Genomic DNA, 6,229 nt, shown 5'->3' with positions numbered 1-6,229 from the left:
GCCAGAAGGGAAAGCTCTTCATAGGAGAATGCCAACTAATAATGTATAACTGCTATATACAAATATGCATGCATACATACATATTCATAATATACAAAAATAACACACATATTTACATATTCATAATACACTAAATATACTAAAACACATTATACTATGTAGTATAATCCTATACACACATATATAATATACTAAAAATTATTTTTACCATTTATATATAGAATACGTTATACTATGTAGTATAATGCAGTATGGTAATGTATACTACTATACACACATAAATAATATACATAATATGCTAATAATGTATATGTACATATATGTTATATGTATTTGCTATTAGTTGTCATATATACACACACACACACAAAGAGTGTATGTGTGTATAATAACCATGGACAGATGGATTCTTCTTTTATTTATGGGTTATAATCCTTTGCTGTCATTTTTTATTTTGATTTTTTAAATTTTTTTTTTATAGAGACAGGGTGTCTCTCTGCCATCCAGGCTGGAGTGCAGTGCCGCAGTCATAGCTACTGCAGCCTCCAACTCCTGGGCTCAAGAGATCTTCCCACCTCAGCCTCCTCAGTAGCTGGGAGTATAGGCACGCATCACCATGCCCAGCTAGTTAAAAAATTTTTTCTTTTGTAGAGACAGGGTCTGTGTTGCCCAGGCTGGTCTCAAACTCCTGGCCTTAAGGGATCCTCCCACCTCAATCTCTCAAAGTACTGGGATTATAGGCATGACCCACTGAACCTGGTCTTATTTTGGCTTATGTTAACGTTCATATTATCTCAAATGTGGTCAGTGGGAGCCCCTTCAAATTAGCTCCTGCATCCTTTCGATGTTTCCAACCTTTTTAGAGTTTGCCCTTTTCTTCTGGCACAATAAGATGTTCCAGGCTCATCTTGAACTTTCGCTGTGCCAGCTCTGGAATCAGCCATTTCTCCAAGTTGCCCTAGAAGTCTACATGTTCAGAAATGAAGTTAGTCCCTGTCTAAAGCTCTCAAAAGTATGCTGGCTGCTCTGGTGGGATATCCACTGAGCTCCCCACTAACATGCCATATCAAATTAAATTTTATCTCATTTTATTTTATCTTAATTATTTGTAATATGACACATTGTAAAATGATTGTTTATTAACAGAGAAACTTTTTTTCCTTTTTTTTTTTTTTTTTTGAGACGGAGTCTCACTCTGTCGCCCAGGCTGGAGTGCAGTGGCACGATCTCAGCTCACTGCAAGCTCTGCCTCCTGGGTTCACACCATTCTCCTGCCTCAATCTTCCGAGTAGCTGGGACTACAGGCGCCCACCGCCATGCCTGGCTAATTTTTTTTTTTTTTTTGTATTTTTAGTAGAGACGGGGTTTCACCATGTTAGCCAGGATAGTCTCGACCTCCTGACCTCGCGATCCGCCTGCCTCAGTCTCCCAAAGTGTTGGGATTACAGGTGTGAGCCACCGCACCTGGCCTCTTTTATTTTTATTTTTTTTGAGGTGCAGTCTCGCTCTGTCGCCCAGGCTAGAGTGCAATGGCGTGATCTCAGCTCACTGTATCCTACGCCTCCCGGGTTCAAGCGATTATCCTGCCTCTGTCTCATGAGTAACTGGGATTACAGGCACCTACCACCATGCCCAGCTCATTTTTTGTTTTTTTGTACTTTTAATAGAGAAGGTGTTTCATCATATTGGTCAGGTTGGTCACGAACTTCTGACCTCAGGTGATCCACCCCCCTCGGCCTCCCAAAGTGCTAGGATTACAGGCGTGAGCCACCACTCCCTGCCTAGAAGATAAACTTTTGATTTACTCTTTATGTTTAAACATCTTATGAAAGTTAGAATAAAATTTATCTTCCTACTTTTTGTTTTTGTGCAAAATTAGTAATTGCAGCCATGTTATGGGGTGACTAAGCTTTTGTGAACTGATCTAAACATTCAATTAGCCACCATGTAGAATCCTGATTGCATGAGATGAGTTCTGAGCATGAAACAACCAATTTATAAATGGACTTTGGAAGATGGGATATTTATAAGATGGGCTCACAGGTGGTTAAACTAGTCAGTGAAGTTTAAATTCTCCTTCATTCCTAAATTCTTTTTTTTTTGGAAACATAGTCTTACTGTGTTTTGCAGTGGCATGATCTTGGCACACTGCAACCTCAGCCTCCCAGGTTCAAGTGATTCTCCTGCCTCACTTTCCCAAGCAGCTGGGATTACAGGCATGCGCCACCACTCTCGGCTAGTTTTCGTATTTTTAGTAGAGACTGGTTTCACCATGTTGACTAGGTTGGTCCTGACCTCAAGTGATCTGCCTGCCTTGGCTTCTCAAAGTGCTGGGATTATAGGCGTGAGCCACCACGCCCGGCCATAAAATTCTTTTGCTTTTATTCATCTATGATTACCTTTGACCAGAAACCAATTCAAAGGTCAACTCCTGCGGTTGGTGGCGCTTGTATTCCTTTCCACGTTCCACCAGGGGTCAATTCAGAAGATACCTGTCAAATGAACTCTGGAGAGAAAAGGGTCCCATGGTTCGGGGTCCTAGTTTGCGCACAGTGTGAGGATGTGCTCAGAAAACAAGGAGACAGAGAGTAATTACTGGATACCACGGAGATCTAAGGCAGTGGTTGTCAAAGTGTGGTCCCTGGTCCAGCATTAGTATTTCCTGGGAACTTGTAGGAGATATTCATATTCTCAGGCCCTAAACCAGACTTCTGGATTTGAATCTCTGGGGTGGGTCCCAGGGATCCAGGTTTGATTTATTTATTTATTTATTTATTTATTTATTTATTTATTTATTTTTGAGACGGAGTCTCGCTCTGTCACCCAGGCTGGAGTGCAGTGGCCGGATCTCAGCTCACTGCAAGCTCCGCCTCCCGGGTTCACGCCATCTCCTGCCTCAGCCTCCCGAGCAGCTGGGACTACAAGCGCCCGCTACCTCGCCCGGCTAGTTTTTTGTATTTTTTTAGTAGAGACGGGGTTTCACCGTGTTAGCCAGGATGATCTCGATCTCCTGACCTCGTGATCCACCCGTCTCGGCCTCCCAAAGTGCTGGGACTACAGGCTTGAGCCACCGCGCCCGGCCAGGATCCAGGTTTTAATATGCTCGCCAGGAGACCCCAGTGTCACTCAGGTTTGGGAACTGCCGCTCAAAGAAGGGTGCAGAGTCAGGGCTGCACCCTCTAACAAGCCAGCCGGCGTCCCAGCAAGCAGCCAGCCAGGGATCTGGAAAGGGAAGAATCTTCTACCACGGGAACGGGGACTGTTCCTGCCTCAGGTCTTGGCCACTCCCAGGTGTGCCCAGAGCCAAGTGTTCAGGTGACCCAGGACCTGCAGGAGAAATCACCAGGAAGCGGTTATGTTCACAGAAAATTCACACTGGATGGGACAAGCCAAGGTGCGTGGGTATCTGCTGTCTCCAGTGGTTCCCCACGCTACACCTGATTCTGTTTTCAGAGCCATCTTCTTGGGATATCAGACACCATCGCCTGACTGTGTCTCATCTAACAGGTAAGGAAGCAGGGAATTCAGAGCAAACAACTATGCAAAGCCCTGCAGAACATCCTTATGGGGAGAGGTTCAAGGGCTCAGGGATGGTGGGTGGGGGCAAAGAGGGAGGAGCTTCTCCTGGACCCCCACCCCACAGTGGGAATGTGGCCACCTCAGAACTTCTGTTTATAACCACTAAGATGGCCATGATCCCAAACTGCAGCTGTAATAATATTTGACATCTATTTTGAAATCTCAGAACAAAGCTTTGGCTGCCCTAGAAAAGGGACTGGCTGTGTTCAGCAGATGGAGGCAGAGTTTGCATGGAGGGGTCAGGAGTGGTCACAGACAAGCCTTGTGATCAAGCTATGCAAATAGGCACCCATGTGCTATTCTGGACTCAGGGCCAACGTCATTTCCCATTTTCTGAAAAGAGAGCCTTGGAGTGACTTCCACCTTGGCCTCTTTAGGAAATTAAAGCCTGGAGCTGTGACGAATGCCTTTCTGACCAGGGCAGCACCGGCAGTGTAAAGATCTACGTGCCTCTTATTTAATGATGAGCTCAGGCCAAGATCAGCCTTCAAGGGGAAACCACTGCGTCTCCTTTCTGCTCACTCCAGAGCAGGGCTTGAGAGTCCTACTGGGCTGAGAGGCTCTTCAAGGATCTCAAGTTTACCCAGCAGAGATGATATTGACCTTCCATTTTTAATCAGTGGTTCGTCCCCCGAGGCCACACAGAAGATGGAGACTGCAATCTGTTCTTTCGCCTTCTTTTCTCTAATTCCTTTCCCGGTTCTGACAATGCTGTTTCCTTGGGAAAACATAGGTAAACATTTACATCAGACTCCCAAGGTCCTAGTTATAGCCAGTGGGGTCCCACAGCCTTCTGTTTTCTTATGGTTTCCTGGGGGAGAGCAGGGAGGAGGGGAGCCATCTAAACCAAGGGTGATGGTTCCTTTCCCTCCTTAGAGTACTGCAGAACGGGGACTCACAACATAAAACGATTGAGATCACCAGTCAACCTTTGCATATCTTTGTGAACTGTTTAATGTTTATTACAGTAAAATAATGACTTCCACACCATGTAAAGGCAGTGTAAACTCACCAGTAACCTTCAGGGTCCTCCTCTGCGATGTCAGTAAGAAGCTTGTGAATTTACTCAGCTTGGGAGCAGAGCAGATAATGCACAAAGCAAGGAGAATTAGTGTGTGTATGCCTGGTTCTTCATGCAAACAAAAAATTGATTTCAACGCCATGATAGCGTTTCTAGACTCATGTATCCTGGACTCCTCTGGGTTTCTGGAAATGTCCTACTGCCTCTTCCACCAACAGGGGCAGGAAAGCCCTGTGTTGAGTTACTATCCCTCTCTCCTGATACTGCACTGCAAAAACTGTTTTACCTTCCTCTTCCCTTCTCCCACTCGAGGTCTCATTCCTTCTAAGCAACCCCCTGCAGAGGGATGCGTCTCTACCCAGAAAAGATCCACTGAAGGAACCAGATGTTTCCATAGGAGAAATGCACAGCGTGGAATTACTATACAGAGAAATACATGAGCCATCAAGAAGTAAAGCGAGAATGTGGATGAGGCCCATGAAGAAGCCAATATGCCAGACAGTGAGCATACCAGGTGTGTATGTGTAACCGGAAATGAAAACAGTTTCTGTGAAAGCACATTTTCACCCAGACAAGACCAGTTAGAATAGTGTTCACCACAAGTAAATGACTTTTACTGAAACTTATAACCTGAGAAATAGGTAGAACAGGTGTTGTTCCCAGTTCAGAGAGCAGCAAAGAGTTGCCCAGGTAATAATCACACCGTGAGACAAGGTCTGGCTCTGTCACCCAGGCTGGAGTGCAGTGGCACTATCACAGCCACTGCAGCCTCAACCTCCTGGGCCCAGACAATCCTCCCACTTCAGCTTCCTGAGTAGCTGGGATTACAGACACATGACACCATGCCTGGTTAATTTTTGTATTTTTAGTAGAGATGGGGTTTCACCATATTGGCCAAGCTGGTCTGAAACTCCTGGGCTCAAGCCATCCTCCCACTTCTGCCTCCTAAAGTGCTGAAATTAGAGGTGTGAGTCACTACTCCCAGCTGACTTCTAGTGAGGATCTTTTTTCTTTAGTGAAATAAATGCTTTCCAGGAATTCTTCACATTCATGAAAGCCAAATGCAATGAGGAAGCCTTAAGTAGCTCCTTGAGTTAAAAAAAATGCTAGAATAGAAGATTTTTGTGCAAATTGGGAATTGTGAATGGACTATATGTTGGATGGCATTCTTGAATTAGTGTCAATGGTCCTCATGTCATGATCGTGTTGTGACTAGGAAGGAGCCGTCCTTGTTCTTTGGAGATGCTGGCTGGGGGATTTAGGCCATAAAGAAAGAAGTGACCACAGAGGAAAGGAGAGTGAAGGCATCAGAGGACCTAGCTGGTCTGCTCAGGACTCCACTCAGCTAGAGTGGAAAACACAGTTCTGAATATCTATTGCTGTGTAATAGACCAGCCCAGAATATGGAGCATAAAAAACAACAATTGCTTCTTTGCTCCCAGTCTGCACTTCGGGCAGGTGCTCCTCTCTGGTCCTGTGGCATCACCTCTAGTGCTCCAGTGCTGGGGGCTGAAAGGAGTCACTTGCTATTGCCTGGGTTCCTGGGTTCTCTCCACATGTCCTGTCCATGTAGTGAGCTTGGGCTTCCACACAGCATGGTGGTCTCAGAGTAGCTGGACTTCTTATACG

The sequence above is a fragment of the Macaca thibetana genome, chromosome 10 (assembly GCF_024542745.1).
Source record: "Macaca thibetana thibetana isolate TM-01 chromosome 10, ASM2454274v1, whole genome shotgun sequence".
Taxonomy (NCBI): domain Eukaryota; kingdom Metazoa; phylum Chordata; class Mammalia; order Primates; family Cercopithecidae; genus Macaca; species Macaca thibetana.
The sequence above is the reverse complement of the archived record's forward strand: the minus strand, read 5'-3'. Positions refer to the sequence as shown.